The sequence below is a fragment of the Ascaphus truei genome, chromosome 5 (assembly GCF_040206685.1).
Source record: "Ascaphus truei isolate aAscTru1 chromosome 5, aAscTru1.hap1, whole genome shotgun sequence".
NCBI lineage: Eukaryota > Metazoa > Chordata > Amphibia > Anura > Ascaphidae > Ascaphus > Ascaphus truei.
In genome coordinates this window covers 58,671,494-58,690,753 of record NC_134487.1, presented here as the reverse complement: position 1 = coordinate 58,690,753, position 19,260 = coordinate 58,671,494, and the positions used below count along the sequence as shown (strand labels likewise).

Sequence of the window (19,260 nt, the reverse complement as noted above, 5' to 3'; positions counted from 1 at the left end):
ACATTGCAGACTATAGCAACAAAACAATAGGTGGCACTCAAAACACTCACAGTGAATGAAAATGTGCAAAACAAGTGACCAAAAAAAATAAAGTATTACATTGAAATATAAACAAGGTATTCCTCCACTTAACTCTTATAAGACTGTTCCATAATTCTCAACAACATACTCTCCAAAAGCAAGAGGAGTGGGGAACTGTACAGAAATAATAAGAAAACTATATTGAGTAGTAACATCAGTGCAATATTGTACACAAAAATACCCTCCAGTAGTACTACTCACGATGTTGGGGGTACAGTATATAAGGCAAAATCCTAATCAGTTGCAATCCTGATGATCTTGGTAATGTAGTGGGTGATTTGGTGATGTGCTCATGTGAAGGGATGTGGAGCTTTAAGATACATACTATCTGGGGATAAGGAGATGCCCGAATTACAATCTAGATTTTTGTTGGAGAGCATCCATTTTATACATAACCATAATTATTTTTGATTTGATGGTACTTTTTATCTTCAGAAGTATGGAACCGCCATGGGAACCAAATTCGCGCCGAGTTTTGCGAATCTTTATATGGGAGACAGGGAGGACGATAAAATCTGGTCCTTCCCAGGACAGCGCGAACTTGGTACTATGGCGGAGGTTTATCAACAATGTTATTTGTATTTGGAGGGGAGTTGAAGACAGTTTAAAATAATTTTTAATTTATATTAATAATAATATTAACCTGAAATGTACGTGTCAATATAGTAAGAAAGAGATTTAATTTTCAGATCTTAATATATTTATATAGAAAATAATCGGTCAAAACAAAAACCTTTTTTAAGTCAGTAGACAGTAACAATTTTATGGATAAATAATTTGCCTTTCAGGCAATTCAAATGAATTAGATGAAACTGTACAGAATTAGATACATTTGAGGAACAGTCATCTTTTTGGGAAAAAGATTCCTTGAAAGGAATTATAATAAAGAAAACTTAGATAAAGTTTTAAATAAAGCGCGAGAGACATATAGAGGGGATATAATGAAAACCAAGTGTCCAGAATAAACCAGAGGACGCCGAACCAATAGACAGGCGAAACGCGTAGAGCTGTACCGCCCACAACGTGACGCAGCTGTGGAAGATGGTTCCCCTGTACTCCACGCATACACCTACGATCTACTGTGACGCTGTGAACGGAAGTGACGACATTGTCCCGCGACCGGAAGTGAAGCAGCGCCGCTTGCAAACGTAGGTGGCGATCCAACTGGAGTTTCGGAGTCAGATGGTGTGGTGAGAGACGGCGTGGGTTCTCGTCCAGGCTGCGTCATTTAGCTTTTTAAGCTATAAATGCTGTTTTAAATCTGAGACACTGTAAGTGTGTATTTTACTAGTTTGTTTGATAAAAGGTCATTGCCGCCAGATCTGTGCTATGTGTGTTTTTCTCCTTCTCTCGCTGAGGTGCTTTCCCTGAAGTTACGGTGACCAGTGATCTCTCCTCATCTGCCTATTTTGATCTCTAATGCCCGAATACTTCTAACTTCTTGTAAGTAGGAATAACAGAGCGGCCAAGTTAAATAGGATATTTCCTAGCACTGTATATACCACTGCACTTAAAGTTTTTATGTTCTTTCCCCCTATGCTCCCCCTGGATCATGTAATACAAGTTCTACAATTTGGGAAAGAGTGAAAACAACCCCACCAGAGTGTAGAAGCAGGGGGGTATTACATTTAATGTATTGCTTTATTCACTTGTGAGTCATTATATTGCACTATTAATCACAGTTTTTCACTTGATATTTAGGGCCTAGCGCCTTATACACCTTCCTTTGCCCAGAATAAACCAGAGACAAATAATTTTCTCTTGCATTCTTCACGAGTTATAATAGAGAAGCAGCTAAGATCACCCATAGCATAAAGAAAAATTGGCATGTGGTTAAAAATTATCCTCTACTTAAAGATTGTGTCCCAAAAATACTGAGTGTTATCTGTAGACGTGCCAATAATCTAAAGAATAAAATAGCACTGAGTGTCCTGCCCAAGATAGAAGAACAGATTAGTAGAATGTAGCAGCAGGCAAAGGTTTTTCTTGGCTGCACACATTGTAAAGCCTGTCAGGGAAGTCGATAAGTCAAGCTTTGCCTCCTACACCACTAAAACAAACTATAAAATTAAGGAGCACATGAGGTGCAGGAGTGATCATGTTTCTATCTGGTGGAATGCCTATGTGGTCAACAATATGTGGGCAAAACAACCAGACCACTCAGAGTTAGGATACTCGAACATCTAGGCAACATCAGAAGAAAAGTCACAACACATAATCTGTCAAAACACTTTTTATTACACCATCAAGGCAATCCGAATGGCCTTAGGATTTCAGGCATAAAGCAAGTCAAGTCACATTGGAGAAGGGGAGATCGTAATATAGAACTCACCAAGAGAGAAACATTTTGGATTCACCAATTAAAAACTTTGATCCCCCTCAGACATAATGTAGACATAGACTTGGGAATGTTCCTTATCTGAATATTTATATATATACTGTATATTACATACAGTATATATATATATTTATTTATTTTTTTCTGGATTTTACATTTGTAGGATTTAAGCATAGATCTTAAATAATTTAAAATTTATTGAAAAAATAATAATTTTAATTTTTTTAAATTTATGTAATTCTTAGATTATTTATGTATGTGTATTTTTAGACCTGATTTACACAAATTTTAGATTGTCAAATGTTTAATTCATGTCACATAGAGCTCTAAGAACAAATTACTTTGAACTATCTATAGGAGATTGTAATAATATGAACGTTTTATGGTGATGGGCACTATATTAAGTTATATCAGAATATTTGTCAGATGTATTCTAACTACCACTCTCTTTTACTCTTTCAGCGGAATCAACTAAAGAACTTTCCACTGAGCCGTTTTGTATATTTTGGGGATTTTAGGATGTTTTTTAACTGTATTAAAATTGAATAGATTGTATTAAATTTATTATAATATATAATATCTATGCCATAAGGATTTTACTGCCATATTTTATTGCATTATAGTGTATAACTTATCGCAATATTTGAATTATGTTATGTTGTTTTCTAAACATTAGCGTGTGTTCTAGCACTAGCATTGCTGTCCATTGAGCATCCAGATTTGAGGGCTAGATGAGAAACGCCAATTAGACGAAGGGTATTTAAACCTTTAGAAGTGGGGTTGACCAATACTCCCGAGAAAGCGAATGTCATGAAACGCGTAGAGTATTGGAGTTTAGCCGCTGACAGCCGAGGATCTGGGTTGCACGAGCTATGTTTCTCTTCCCCTCCATGTAGCCAAAACCAGAAATTTGCGAACTGAAAGTGACGTCACAGGAAGTGACGTAACAAGACCCACAGACGTGGAGGTGAGCGGTGGATGTCAACGGACGGTGAGACTGCAGCTTACCGGGTCCCCAAGACATCATATACACCAATGTCCATATATATCTGAGCTGATGTAAACCTTGATTTGAAAGTTTCATGTGGTAAAATATTGCTGTTACTATCTACACCATTGCTGTGTTTTTTTTCCTTCACATGAGCACATCACCGAATCACCCACTACATTGCCTAGACCATCAGGATTGCCACTGATTTGGATTTTGCCATATATACGCCGCAACATTGCTAGTAGGACTATTGCAGGGTATTTCTTTCATGTACACTATTGCACTGACACTACTCAATATAGTTTTCTTATTTATTCTGTACAGTCCCCCGCTCCAATTGCTTTTGGAGAGTACAACACATAACAGGCCTATCCTACATCTTCTAAGACAATTTTAACCTTGTCTGTAACTGTTACATACTCTCATAATCATATATTATCTCTAACTGTCCATGAAATGTCTGTAAATGGAATGTGTTACTACTGTTAATGTAATTCAACCATGTATTATCATAACTCTTTGCCTAGGACATACTTGAAAATGAGAGGTAACTCTCAATGTATTACTTCCTGGAAATACATTTGCTTAATAAATAAATAAGTACAGTACTATCTGGTCAGAAACAGCCCTGGGAAGTGAAATTAATAAGAGTAACAATGTATACAGGCACCTTGGTATATTCCTACGGTACAGTAAATAACGCAATAGTTAACCTTAATTCAGAACCTATTATTTTCCCCATTGCGAAATATACATATAATAGATAAAAAAATTGATAATTTAAAGGAAATATATCAAATGTATAAACATATATAGATATTGGCAGATAGGTAAAAAGACCAAGTCTTAAATAGACTGGTTTTAAATTATCCTTTGTCTATTCTTTCATTTTAATCATAAATTTTGAGTTATGAGTTTAACTCCTAGGTGTTAATAAGTTTATTTTAGCCAAGAAGAGTGGAACTCCAGAGAGTTACAACAGTAGTTTTGAGATAATTAGACATATAAGCTAAAAGTGGTCCATTTATTGCATTAATATTATTTAGTTAATAAAAGGTGCAAATACAAATCCCTAATTTAATCCAAGGAGGTTCAAGGTAGGGAGAGTATGGATCCATCTAGCCTCTTTTTTGAGCCGTTCTTTATCCCGATTAGCTTTTTTTACTATTTGGGATATCCCTATAAATTGCTATGAATTTCAGTGCATGCAAAGATGCAGCGGACGTTATCCGACCATTTCTCGGGTTTAATTCCGTGGCAAACCCGGTCTTAGTTTGTGATTTCTTTAAATTTTCCCACGTTAAGGCGCGAGTTTACTAGTGTTTTGATCGATTGCAGAAAATTGCATTTTAGTGGTGTCTGCAATACAGATCATGAGTTATTGTCTTAAAAATCTAATTGCAATGCAACTGTCTTTTATTCCCATACAGTACTTCAAGTTTGTGTAATTGTAATTTGAAGATTGAAAAGATGAACACACCAAAAAGTATTTTTATACAATGTAATGTTTTATTTGTACAGGATAATAAAGTTAAAATGAATAATACAAAAATACAACGTCGCCTCTTCTTCCAAATGTAAAATATTTATTCTGTGCATGTGTGTATGTTACAATGGAAACTTGTTGAAACGCATATGCATGTCATCGCATTTCTGTGCATGCGTGTCACTATGGAACCTGGTTGAGAATAAAATTACTGTACAGTAAGATACACTTACAGTACTTTACAATTCATTTCCTCACAGAGTCGCTAGATGTCTACAGTAGTACTACTGTAAGTGTATCTACACAGTGAAAAAAACTTTTATTTTCTAGATTTATACAGTATATTCTGTATTTCAATGAGATATTTATATATATATTTAAATGACATTAGTACTTTATGTATAGTATTATTATATATTTATTTGCAAATAAATGTAACACATGAAGTCATCTGCAAGTCAATGGACCTCCAGGGATGAACCCTTTTATGCCTCAAAAGGCCATTGATGCTGTCTCTCACAGTTCTCACAAGAAGCCCGTTCACATTGAAATAAGGCTTCACTTTGTCCATAATAGTCCTCCTTAAATTTGCAGGAAGCCCCTTCTTGGTCTTATTGCTTCATAATTTACATTTTGGCTCCACTCGCTGTACATCTCAAAACTGATGTGGTGTTTAAAAATGAACTGGGCAATTTGTGCGGTAGTCCACCGCATCTGGTCTTGTATTTCTCCCAGATGCTCTGCGGGAGGTCGTTCAGCGTGATGTCTGGTAGCTGTACAATCCTGGTTGCTAGATTGGGTGTGCTTCTGGTAGCGGACGGGGGTAGATGGTCTGGGAGGATGCTTTCCTTCTGTAGTGGCCATCCTCTTACCGGGGTTGTCATCGACTCCAACAGAAGGGTATATCCTGTAGATGGAGTGGGTAAGCGTGTTGGTTTCCATTGTGTGCTTGGCATTGGCACCATGAAGGTCAAATTCAGGGATGGAGAGAGTGCACGGGGGGTGTATGCAGTTCCTCCATGGGAGAAGGCGGCGCATCCTGTTTGCCCTCCTGCTCCTGTGTCGGACATACTGGGGCAGGGACTCCAAGCACAGAATAGAGCCCCACAATGTTCCTCAATCTTCTCCATACAAACACCCATGCACATATCCATCCTCTCAAAAAGAAGATCCATCTTGACCTCCATTCTGTCTCTGTATTGCTCGGTTCTGCTGTCTTTAATTTCAAAACCACTAAAAACATCCAGCATGTGGATGACTGAGCTGGATATGGTGCAAGGTGTGATGGTGTCATCCGGTAGAGTCTCGGCGTGGCTGGGGGGTGAAGGTGAGCGGGGGGTATCCTGAAGAAACTCGATGGGCAAAGGGTCAGAGTGGGTGGCTGTTTGGGCATCAGTGGCGGTGGGTGATGGAAGTAAAAAGTGCAGGATGTCCAAATTGGGCTTCAGTGGATGCAGCGGCACTTGAGCACACGGGGCTTGGGCCACTCCCAAAAAACTTCATCATCGACGACTTTGGCCATTTTGTTCTTTACATACAAAGGGCCAGTGATCTTTGCCTTGTGAGCCTTCGGTACCTTTTCTTTAGGTACCATAGGCTTTGGCTTGGAAACAGCTGCCACCGATCACTTTCTCATAGTCGGGAGAGCAGAAGCAAGCTTGTTCCTGCATCCATAGTACCATGGTTGATCCATGGAAGAAGATAGAAGAATGCACAATACATTATCTGGACAAGAGCTCATTCAGGTAGAGATCAGTTTGTGGGAGGCTATTCAATTTGTGTCTCCTTTTATGCACAGTGTCGCTGGTGGCATTTGTTTTTTGGCGGGTGCGGCCACGAGCTACAGGTGTTAAAACTGAGCATATGCTTTACCTGTAGAAATACATTATAAATACACCATCACTTCTGTTGATTCAATGCACATTGAATATACTGTACATCAAATACCCATCGAATATACAGTACATTCCTCTGTGCTTGATTTCTTTTCAAAAGCAGCGATACTGAGGAAAGTTATTTCAATGAATCCCAGCATGAGAACACAGGATAAGTTCAAGAGAGGACATGGAATTGTACAGATAAAACGCTGGCTACTTACTTTGGGCATCAATTGAGCACATAGCTCTGTCTGCTATCATGCCCATGGACAGACTGAAAGTTTAAAGCAGAGTCCCCCCGTCACAACAGAGGAAGGTTTTTATTTATCTTGCTGCAATTATTATTGTAAAAGCTTCATGCATTGCAAAAGGTACAGGTTTTTTTTTTCCTTTTTATCTTTGAAATTCGTATTGGGCCAAAAAATTACAAATGTTAGAAGAAAAAAAGGATATCTTTTTTTTTTCTTGCTGCAGTTATTACTGCAAAAGCTTCATGCATTGCAAAAGATGAGTTATTTTTCCTTTTTGTCTTTGAAGTTCGTTTTGAGCCTAACATATTGTTCTCTTTTTCTTTAAACTGAAGGACGGCAATGTATCTGATGGATGAAATCAGCGATGTTAATGATGAGCAGTGGGCAGCAATGGTCAAGATGGTTCTGGAGAAGAGTCATAATATGACAGTATCTGAGACCAGCATCAGGCTGATTAGACGCCAATTGGACTGGACAGGTGGATGTGTCAAGTAAATGTTTGACTGTAATACAGTATAATGCAATGGTATTGTTCTTGGAAGTGTAATGCTGCTTGATACACCACTGTATGGAGCTGTACCCAATGTGGTGCACTGTACAGTAGCTCCTAGATTGACAGAATAGGGGTTATGATTAATGTTGTGCAGTGCAGTATTGTACAGTACAGGTAAAGTGTTGTACGAAAAAGTATGGTTTTACTGTACCTGTAAAATTCTTCCTTGTCATTACAGAGCTTATCCTATGATAAGGGAGCATAACAAGATTAAAAGAGTGGACCAAGCATGGGCATGGATACTGGTGAGACTTTTCCAGATGTTATCTTTTCTGATGAGACAACTGTAGCTCTAGAGAGATTTTCCACTTTTGCCTTCCACAAAATAAAACACCTATCCCTGAAGCGGCGGCCCAAGCACCCACTGAAGATGCATGTGTGGGGTGCTATTCTAGACGTGGACCAGGATGCATAGTGATATTTGAAGGTAATGCACAAAGTCACATGCTGTAGCGTTATGCACTGTACTAGTATATTTTGTACCATAATGTACAGTATTTTAATAATTGTTTCTTCTCTTGGTCTAGGAATCATGGATAAAGTGTTTTTCCAAGAGAAAATTGTCACCCGTATTGTTAAATACATTAGACATGATCTCCCACTTGGTGGTCACTGGTTCTTCCTGGACAATGACCTAAAACATACCACCTCTACTTCATATATTCTTACCGAGTAAGTGCTCCAGTGTACAGTAACTGTTTCTCATTGCTTTAAACTGTTTTGATCATTTCTATTAATTCTCCAAATTTTTTACCTAGCATTCAAGAGCACCAGATTTGAACCCTATATAACTGGTATGACATGCACTGAAGGATCATCTAAGAAAGGTTGTGAAACCGGCCAACAAGGGGCAACTAGTAAAAGGAATAAAGATTTTCTGGAGAGATATACTCACTGTACAAAAATGCAACAACTATATTAATTTATTTGCAGCATTTTGAGCGTTCTCTTAGAGCATCACAGGAATGCAACCAGCATGTAGTAAGGTACAGGTAAGGATGGTACTGACAGGAAGCAGTTTAAATGTTAACCTTAAAGTAAAGTTAATCTTAAGTTATCATATAATGTCTGTGCTTATTCCCCCATTTTTATATTTTATATACAGTATGTATTTATATTCGACATCTGTGTATTACTTACTATTAGACAAAATGCATTCTGTATTGCAGGTACAGTAACTAACAGTGTATTCATTTTGTGTGGATGTTAATACTGTTAATCAGTCAAGGCCTTCAATACACTAATCCTGTAGCCATTTTTTTTCTTTCACAGGAGAGGCAGCACTCCTGGAAGGGGTCTGGGGGTTGAGGTGGGGGGGGGGGGGGGATGTCCAAGCTTATTATCCTGTTTGCATAATAACAGTCAATGGTTTGGCCTAATCCTCCCTCTCTCAATGACAAAATCTGCTGGCTTTTAGAGACCCCATGGAATTAAAAGCCCCTTATTAGCTGCATACAGTACTATAGCTGTCATTTACACCCAGTGACAGGTAAACCCCATGGAATTAAAAACCCCATAGAAGATGCATACAGTCAATGCTCTCAGAAGCGGAGGTTCAGGCCTCCTGTGAGCATACAGGTAAGTCACTGGGTGTAAACGACAGCTACAGTACTATATGCAACTTCTATGGGGTTTTTAATTCCACGGAGTTTAGCAGAGTCACCAGGTGTAAATGACAGCTATGGTACTGTATACATCTTCTAAGGTGCTTTTAATTCCACTGGGCTTAGCTGAGTTACCGGGTGTAAAATGACAGCTGTACTGACATACAGTACTGTCGCTGTCATTTTACACCCGGTAACTCAGCTAAGCCCAGTGGAATTAAAAGCACCTTAGAAGATGTATACAGTACCATAGCTGTCATTTACACCAGGTGACTCTGCTAAACTCCATGGAATTAAAAACCCCATAGAAGTTGCATATAGTACTGTAGCTGTCGTTTACACCCAGTGACTTACCTGTATGCTCACAGGAGGCCTGAACCTCCGCTTCTGAGAGCCTTACACTGGCGACACACTTTATTCGAGCTCGGCTAGTCCCACGAATTCGGGTATACTCGGGTGTATTGAGGTTTGTGACTGTTTTCTGCCCGAGTGCATTGCGTTATTTTCCAGGCAGGGATTGAAGCATTTTATTCCCGCTGGCTGCAATACTGCACAGTATATATATATATATACTGTATTACAATTCATGAATTTATGCCATCTGGTAGACACGCGAAGCATTGCAGCCTATTAAATCCTAATCATTATCATTTAACAGATCAGCCGCCCGTCAGCCAGGCATGAACCATGGCTGGGAAGGCAAACGCAACGGGGCTTGTCAGAGGTGAGGAGCGGCGCATTCCAGGTATCTGCCAGGTACAAACTGGGTATTTGCTCGAATAAAGTGTGTCGCAGCAGTACGTTTAGTACCTCCACCTAGGAGGGATCCCAGCATTGGCTGGAAAACCCATCACAGGAACCAATACAACAGTAATAATCAATAACACCACACAAGGTATATAACTGAGCTTTACTGTACACAATATATATATCACACACATGGCTAGGCCGCAACAATTTAAGGCCATGACACCAAACAATGAGTGGTTGAGGATGCCATGGCACCAATAACCCATGGTGTCCTTTCCAGGAAGCCCACCCAAATGTGAGGTAGCGCTAACCCCTGTGAATGTTGGTGCACGTTGAGTACTTGCCTGGGTACTTTAGTACCCAGGTGCTGCTTGCAGCAGTGTGTTGGAGCAGGTCCCATGCAGCGGGGCATCTGACAACAATTCCCCTTGCTCCTAAGGGTTCTCATCCTCCTCGTGGGGTGAGCTCCAGCATGAGTGTCTCACCCAAGTGTCCCAGAATACAGTGGCCTGGCCCCTGACGCAGGGTACTGTGTGGCCGTCCGTTCCCCGCATAACACTGGTATTAAAGGAGAGAGTCCCTATCTGGGGCCTTTCCTATATAACTGAAGTTAAGTTGGCTCAGGGCCTAGCTGGGGCCAGGTTTAGGCCTAGTCCCCTGCACTGCTCCCTGGACACTACCTGCTGTCTTGCTGCCTCCTCCAGCACTGAGCATGCTGGCTCCTTGTCCCAGAGGATATCCTGTTTCTCCAACAGCTCTAATCCAATTGGCTGGGACAGTCCCATGTGTGCAGTCCCTTCCCCGGAGGATTCTGGGACATGTAGTCCCGCTGCTGTGTATGTGGAGGCAAAACTAAGATGGCCACCGCACTCCAGACTGCGGATCTGTCCTTTCTGCACTGCGCATGCGCCGCTATCAATATGGCCACCCTCACAGTCCCGATCGTGCGGAGCTCCGGCCAGACCAGCACAGTTCCCCCTTCACTGAAGGTAAGGAGGGGACTTGGCTACACTGCAATATGACCAAACTCAATAAATCAGGAGCAGGTGATTGCCTTTGACAGATATTAAAACCTATACTTTTGTTTGCAAATAAAACCTAGTTTTGTTTGTTTAGGAAGTGACAAAGATGCAAAAGAGACTACAAGAACTACAGTACATAAATAGATGATAATTTACCATGAATAGTTCAGAATCCTACATGACCCCAGTCTCGTCCTTGTACAAGAAATAACTAGGTTGATAAGGGTGGCGATGGTGCATATATAACATGTTTGGCGGCATGTCACACCGCTTGGCGTTGAACTTGCCTTCATCCTGAGTAGACATCCTTTTACCTGACTTGAATTTTTCAGCCTGATGACTAGCCTTCCCTTTATTTTGACTGCACTTCCCAGTAGATTGTTCCAATTTCAATGCATCCACAAATGCCATCCTTGTTCTTTGACTCCACATCACTGCAACTTTTGTTTTGCATGGGCACACCTTATGTATCCTGTTATGGGTGGTTCCAGAGTGCCACGTAACTGAGCCATGCAACATGACTTTCACAATGTTGCAATTAATGTATAACTATATACGGGAAGGGGGGGGATACATCACATGTAATAATCAGTATTAACCCTATAATGTTTAACCCAATAATGTTTTCCTTCACAGGTACAGCTACTCTAAAATTATATTTAACTTATAGTTAAAGTAACTGTACAACACTATCTTACCTCACTTAATATTTTTTTTTTGCTTATTTAACCAACATAGTCCTGGTTTTGGGGGTTGTAAGAGACATGTACAAAGGTACACTAAGGGGGACAGATTTGGGGGAAATTAAACCATAGCTTTATTCAGCCTGTCACTTTAAACAACAGTTTACGGCAATACATATATATACAAAGAAACAAACACCTATTCCTTTGTAAGGGCTAACTCACTTCCCCAGTCCCAATCTGCAAGGCTGGGAGGAAAAGTCCCTTACCAACCAATCATCCCAAAATCTATAGAGGTATCTCAAAGCAGGTGGCCCTTCATGTCTGTCTCTGGGTCTGGATTGGTGTCCATTGAGGGGCTATCCTGTGGCAGGTTCCTGGGTTCGCTTCACCCTGGAAGAGAGGTCTGGTCCCTTGGTGTCTTGATATCAACACACAGTCATGCCTGTGTGCTCAAGAGTGTCTGGGTCTGTTCCCAGTGGGAGTTTTTTTACGCTTGTCTGATTAACCAGGTGGAGCTTGTTAATTGTCTAGCAGCAATTAACCAGGATTTATCAAACTACTAGATGCTTATATTGCAGCCTTATTTAAACAGGAATAAGTCCCTGTTAGGGGGGTATTGTAATAGGAAAACGGCAGAGGTGAGAGGTGTTTAATTGGAACATGGAAGGCTGTGTAAAAAAAAAAAAATTGCACCAACATCCCACTGTCTGAGTCAAAATGTTTAGGTAAAGTTGCCTGCTGTGTCATTAATGCTATCAGTTTCCTAATGAATGCTGACAAATTAGTTGCAAACACTGGCGCTGTTTCCCTTCCCCCCTGCAAACAATAGTAAGCCAAGTTAATGTTTCCAAGATATTTAACATAGCTATTAGTGTTTTAATGGCCACATTGCAAAAGAGCTGATTTTTTGTTTTAGAATATGCATGGTGCAGAGTGAAGGGTTAGATTGTAGGGTATTTTGGTGTATACTAAATAAAAAGTAAAAAGTACATCTTTAAAATGTGTGCTGACATGCACACATAGACTACTGTTCAACCAGACATGACATGCATACAGTACATGCGTTCCACAGTATAACACTTACAGTACGTGCAGTGAGTGAAGCATGCAAAGCACCTACGTATCTCCGTGGAATGCAAAGACAGTAAAGTATGCATTTCACATACAATAACAATTGCTTTTTTAAAGAAACCATTGGGAACTTAATAGTTAATAGTTAAAAGATTTTTTAGTGTGTAACAGATTTTTAGAGTCCCTTAAGGAAAGTTGTATGATCAAGAGTGAACCCTGTAATAGCCACATAACATGACAAATATTTGTGTGTAAAAACATATTAATATAAAATATTATTTGTACTCTTCCTGCAGCTAGCTTGCAGTGAACAAAGTTTTCCTGCGGGAGGAATCTCACACCTTGACATGCTACCCTGAATAGTATGTCGTGTTACATCTGTAATTTTTCTAGACAGTAGAGATGAGTGAATGTGTAAAAATTCATGCCCCATATTGTAACTATTTATTTATCAACATTTGTTTTGCAGACAGAGTCATAGGTGAATTGGACAGTTGGAGAGAGAAGACCTATTTTTGCAGAGTCTCAAGTGCTATATATATAAATGTGTTACAGTAAGTACAGCTCCCTGGAATGAAGCAGTCCCTGTACATGGGTCCTGACAATTACCTTGCATGAGAATGAGTAAACAAATGTCAAATAGTTATATTGTTAGAGATTGAACAACGAAATATATAATATCCCGATTGTTTAAAGAAAGTACTGCTTAATATAATGATTTTGGATTTTCAGCTTATACATGATAGTCAGAAATGTTTCAAACTCTTTTATAGGCCATCACAGGTGGGTTTTGACACCAATTACCCAAAAGTGGGTTGTCAGTAAGAAAATGTCAATGTTGCGTAACATTTTGGAGCATGAAATGGCTAGCTATGGTAAATATAGATACAGAAATTGGTCGGTTTTCTCTTATCTCTTTGATTCATCTTTAGTAACACTTTTTTTATTCAGTGGATGGGTTGATGGATCATAATCCCTTGCAGAGAGAGGATTTTTGATATCACCCAATACCAGGTCAAGATGTTATGAAGTAGCCACTATTTTTGTGGATCGTGTCATTAACAATTTAGGGAGATATATCAATATATTCTGAGGATGATAACTGTCTGCATGTAAGAAACTGTTCTTATCAGTAGGTTTTCTATACACAGTTGTAGTCAGTTTACTGTTGTGTACCTTAATGAGTATATCATGAAAGACAATTTGTTGTTTGCTCACAGTGTGGTAAAACAAATAGATGATTCAAGTAATCGAAACATTCCAACAGTTTGTGTTCTGTACCTGAACAGATAAGAAAAATGTCATCTATATAGCGATAGAAGGTCTGGGTGTCATTAGCAAATCTTGAAAAAAATATATATATTAGTTTTACCCCACTCTGGAGCAAGCAGCAGATTGCCTTTATTGATATACTAATTAAGGTACATAATGATAAGCTGACTGCAACTGTGTATAGAAAACCTACTGATAAGAACACTTTCTTTCTAAACATTTCTGACTTTCTGGTAAACGCTGACAACCCGAGTCATTGTATTACAGACAATATGTAACAATATAACTATTGGGCAATGTGTACTTATCCTCATCAAGGTAATAAAATAAACATCAAACAATGTATAATCTATACTTTTAATCCTGTAGTTTATTTGATCATATGACCTCGTGAACTAATGTATGTTTTCAAACCTATCAGAGGAATGAGAATGCACTTTATAGAGCACAAAAGCATGATCAAAAGAGAATCAACAGTGCTTATCTAACATTGTAAAACACATGCACATACAGTCTCACAATTAAGATTAATAGGAATAGAACTCATTGATAAATCGCCAGGAGAAACGGATAGAGGCATCATGCTATTAAGAATTGAGGCCAATTGGATTTTCAAACAATACTGTGACACACATGTTCTAAATGATTTATTGAGCTTAAATAGCCTTTTGTTTTTATGATAAAATTACCTTTTCATAATTTTTTTTCTTTTGTTCCATTTTCTTTTTTCCCTTAATTATTTCCCCTATTTTAGAACAGGAATGTTACCAGATTGCTCACATCTGCCCAAGCGGAAGAAGTCATTCTCTTTCACTATATATGTTCTCTGAATTAGTGGTGCACTTTGTATATGTAGGTTTGGGCTATTATTCTGTCCTCCTCCTGTGCAGTAATACCTGGTAAGGGCAGGTTTCCAGGAGTAATTATGGGGTTTCCCCACACACTGCAGTTCAGTGAGTCCGAGAAGGTAGTACTCAGGCCTTGTGTCAATCAGAGACACAGGGGTGGGTCTACTGGATCTGTACTAAATGAACTGTATTTCCTGATTTAGCCAGTGTTCCTCTCCCCTTTGACAGAGGATAGTCTATTCTAGCAAGCTGCCAGGGCTCTAGCAAGTTTGTGGCCCTCCCTCTGGGAGAGGTGAGAGACCATTCCTCTTACTCCACCAGGGAGTAAGAGAAGAGCAAGGACAGCTTCTAGGGCCCTACTAGGAGTGTTGTCCAGGGAAATCCTGAAGGTGAATCCCTTTGAGTACTGTGTGCTGTGATTGAGACTGCTGCTGAATCAAGAAGTAACCAATAAAGACCATCTGCATTTTACCTATACCTCCTGCCTAAGAGTGAAGTGCAATTGTCAATGTAAAAAGATTTACAATTTAGATCCGATAATTATTTTTTCATTGTTTGTTTTTGTTTTGTTTTTTAATCACCAAGTAAACCAAGGTCTGAGGGCTGAACAACGGGATTAATGTCATGACTTGAAGTTGTATGCGCCATGACATTGATGTGATGATGTTGCTGTGGGAATCTGCAGAGGTGCCTTTCGCCAACAAGAGGGAGGGTATTCATCTGCAGGATATTTAAGGAACTGCGAGTGAGGAGTGAGGAGTGAGGAGTGAGGAGTAAGGAGTGAGGAGTGAGGAGTGAGAGAATACCGTGATCTTCACCAGAGTAGAAATAACAAAGAAGCACTCAGAAGTTGATATACCAAAAAATGCATGGAAGACACAAACAAGCACACAAGCTCCAACGTTTTGGTCCCAGCAAGAGGACCTTTATATATATATATATATATATATATATATATATATATATATATATATATATATATATATATATAAACATATATATACATAAACATATATATATATATATATATATATATATATATATATATATATATATATATAAACATATATATATATATATATATATATATATATATATATATATATAAAAAATATATATATATAAAATATATATATATATATATATATATATATATATATATATATATATATATATATATATATATATATATATAGAACACACAAATGAAAAGGACAAAGACAACCCCCTTATTAACACTCTAAATTACACCTAAAGAAGATCTACTAATAAAGATTATATTGCAAGAACCAGATGCACTGCAGAGTCAGAAAAATTAACAAGTTTTTGTTGGAATAACAGCAAGACACACTAACTTAAAAACATGAATATACTAAAGACAGCCTAACAAAATATATGTATCAAAAATATATTGGATAAAAGGGGGACTGTTAATCTAGTGAATGAATTCTATTTTACCTCAAAAAAACTAAAATGTGTCTAAATGAATATAAATTGTAACACAGAAGTAGTTTAATATAACCCTTGGAGGTAATACAAAATATTATAAATCCCTACTGGCATGAATGCCTAATAGAGAGATATATGATGGATTGTGGCATGGAGGAAAAGTATATGAAAAGTACATGATCAATGACCCAGTATACAGCCAGGAAAAATAATATATTACCAAAAATAAAGGGGGAAGAAAAAAGCAAACAGGGAAAAAAATGATATAAAAATGATAAAAAAATGATATAAAAATAATAATCATACCCTGCCTAGCAATTCCCCAAAAAAAGAAAACAATGAGAACTGATGCAGCAAACAAAAAAACAGTTAATACTCAGCTGTAGCAGGGTTGCGTCAGGCATGTGTCCATCAGATTGTAGAAGGTTTGTTCCAATGTTTGTGCATAGCAAAAATAAAGAGAATCAAAAAATGCTGCAACAGATCCTTCACAAGTCCATCCAAATAAAGATTACATGGGGGCTGTCAGAGAGTAAACACTCAACGCGTTTCACCCGTCGGTGGGCTTCTGTTTGTTAGCATGTCATTAATAGGTATAATTTTTTTTTTTTTTTTTTGTTTGCTGCATCAGTTCTCATTGTTTTCTTTTTTTGGGGGGAATTGCTAGGCAGGGTATGATTATTATTTTTATATCATTTTTTTCCTTGTTTGCTTTTTTCTTCCCCCTTTATTTTTGGTAATATATTATTTTTCCTGGCTGTATACTGGGTCATTGATCATATACTTTTCCTCCATGCCACAATCCATCATATATCTCTCTATTAGGCATTCATGCCAGTAGGGATTTATAATATTTTGTATTACCTCCAAGGGTTATATTAAACCACTTCTGTGTTACAATTTATATTCATTTAGACACATTTTAGTTTTTTTGAGGTAAAATAGAATTCATTCACTAGATTAACAGTCCCCCTTTTATCCAATATATTTTTGATACATATATTTTGTTAGGCTGTCTTTAGTATATTCATGTTTTTAAGTTAGTGTGTCTTGCTGTTATTCCAATAAAAACTTGTTCATTTTTCTGACTCTGCAGTGCATCTGGTTCTTGCAATATAATCTTTATTAGTAGATTTTCTTTAGGTGTAATTTAGAGTGCTAATAAGGGGGTTGTCTTTGTCCTTTTCATTTGTGTGTTCTATATAGTTGTTATTATCCCCTAGCACCAACAAGCTCTATAACTTTTCTAACTGATTTAATTTGGGGTTTATATTTTATTTTACCCCTGTATTAATCTGGGGGCTTGATTTAACCTTCAATTTTAGGTGTTGAGCAACTTCCTTTTTTGTGTGTTTTATATATATATATATATATATATATATATATATATATATATATACACACACACACACACACACACACACACACACACACACACACACACACACACACACACACACACACACACACACACACACACACACACACACACACACACACACACACACACTTGGGATCTACTACAGGAAAAGACCCCGGACAGCATTTGGTGCACCATATATATTGAGTCCCAGTACAGTGAGCAAAAGTGTGCATTCTCAACATAATCTTATTTATTGAGAGCAATAAAAACAGAAGAAATCAGATTTATCTGTTAATGGTGAATCATCTAAAAACATAAACCTCAGAAAAATAAAAATAACAAACTTATTACTCCCGTCTCCTTTGACAGCATATTGGAACGTCAATAAAATAAAGGCAATCAAACATGTTCTGTAACATCTTGTTTACCATTATGCAACAGTTGTAGCATAACTTAAGACATGGTTAACAGCTTCTCAAATTTTGCTGTAATAACAGCTAACTCGCAAAAAAAGTGCATAGAATTTAGAAAGCAATCAGATTAGGTAAAGTAACAGCATTTTGTAAAAGAGAAATATTTTTAAGCATCTATATGAAACATTAATTTGTAACCAATGAAAATGTTAATTGTTCAAACTGCAGTCTTATGCTATACAGGTACAGAGGTGGTATTTGCTCAGTTATGTTACTATGGTACTGTATGTTCCAAGTGTCCAAATTAAATAATTAAAAATAAGGATACAAGTTATTCAGAATTTATTAAAAAAAAAAAATAGAATACATTTTAATTTCCAATATATTCAAACATCTGTTTGAGGACAATTTCACTGAAAAAAGATTATCCTTTGGAGTAGTAGCAGCTGTTTGTATGATGAATGTTTGATCCACATTTGTTATTAAATTATATAAAACATATTCAAATCAGACCCACATATTTTTTTTAATTAAGCTTCTACTTTTACCATTTATTAACTTTTTTTAGTTACTTTTTACTTTTACCGTTTATTTTGGCAAATAAATAAAATGAGCAGCACTCCAGCTAATGCGAGTTTATTGAAGTACAGGGAAATACAGTGCAAATGTTTTGATCCAGTACTGGAACCATACATTCTATACTCCCAGTGACCATATACACATATAGCAAGATTGTTTCCAGCACCCTTGGGCAAATTGCATTCACGTTACCATGGCTGCCCCGGCGCAAAAGGATTAACACTGTTTGTGGTCCAATATTGATGCATGAACCCCTGCAGTGCGACCATGACAGACACTGTCTCACGTGTCAAGAAAGCTTTTTTCATTTTCCAGCTGCGGCTCTGGAGACAGTATGTTTTGGTACAGTGCATCTGTCCCTTTAAATACCTGTTCAAGATAAATTAAAGGCTGCCAAAAAACAAATTTCAACGTCTGGTAACAGTTGACTATAAGAACTCAATATAAGACCTAATATTCAATTCATACCAGGTCTGTAAAGGATAGTGTGAATACTATGTGTAATAACTGCTAACATTCATATTTAAATTACTATATGGTGTTCAGGTGCTATTGCATGAAAAGCCTTGCTGACTTCAATCCATTACTTTGATCCCTGGTCGAAATTGACAAGAATTAAAAAAAAA

At 37.8% G+C, this 19,260-nt stretch overlaps 1 protein-coding gene across 1 annotated transcript in view; it reads right to left on the bottom strand.

The window, feature by feature from the left end:
• The window catches only part of GRM8 (glutamate metabotropic receptor 8), a 1,200,287-nt gene that overhangs the window by 405,203 nt on the left and 775,824 nt on the right, over nt 1-19,260 (bottom strand). The gene's annotated exons all lie outside the window — the stretch shown is intronic.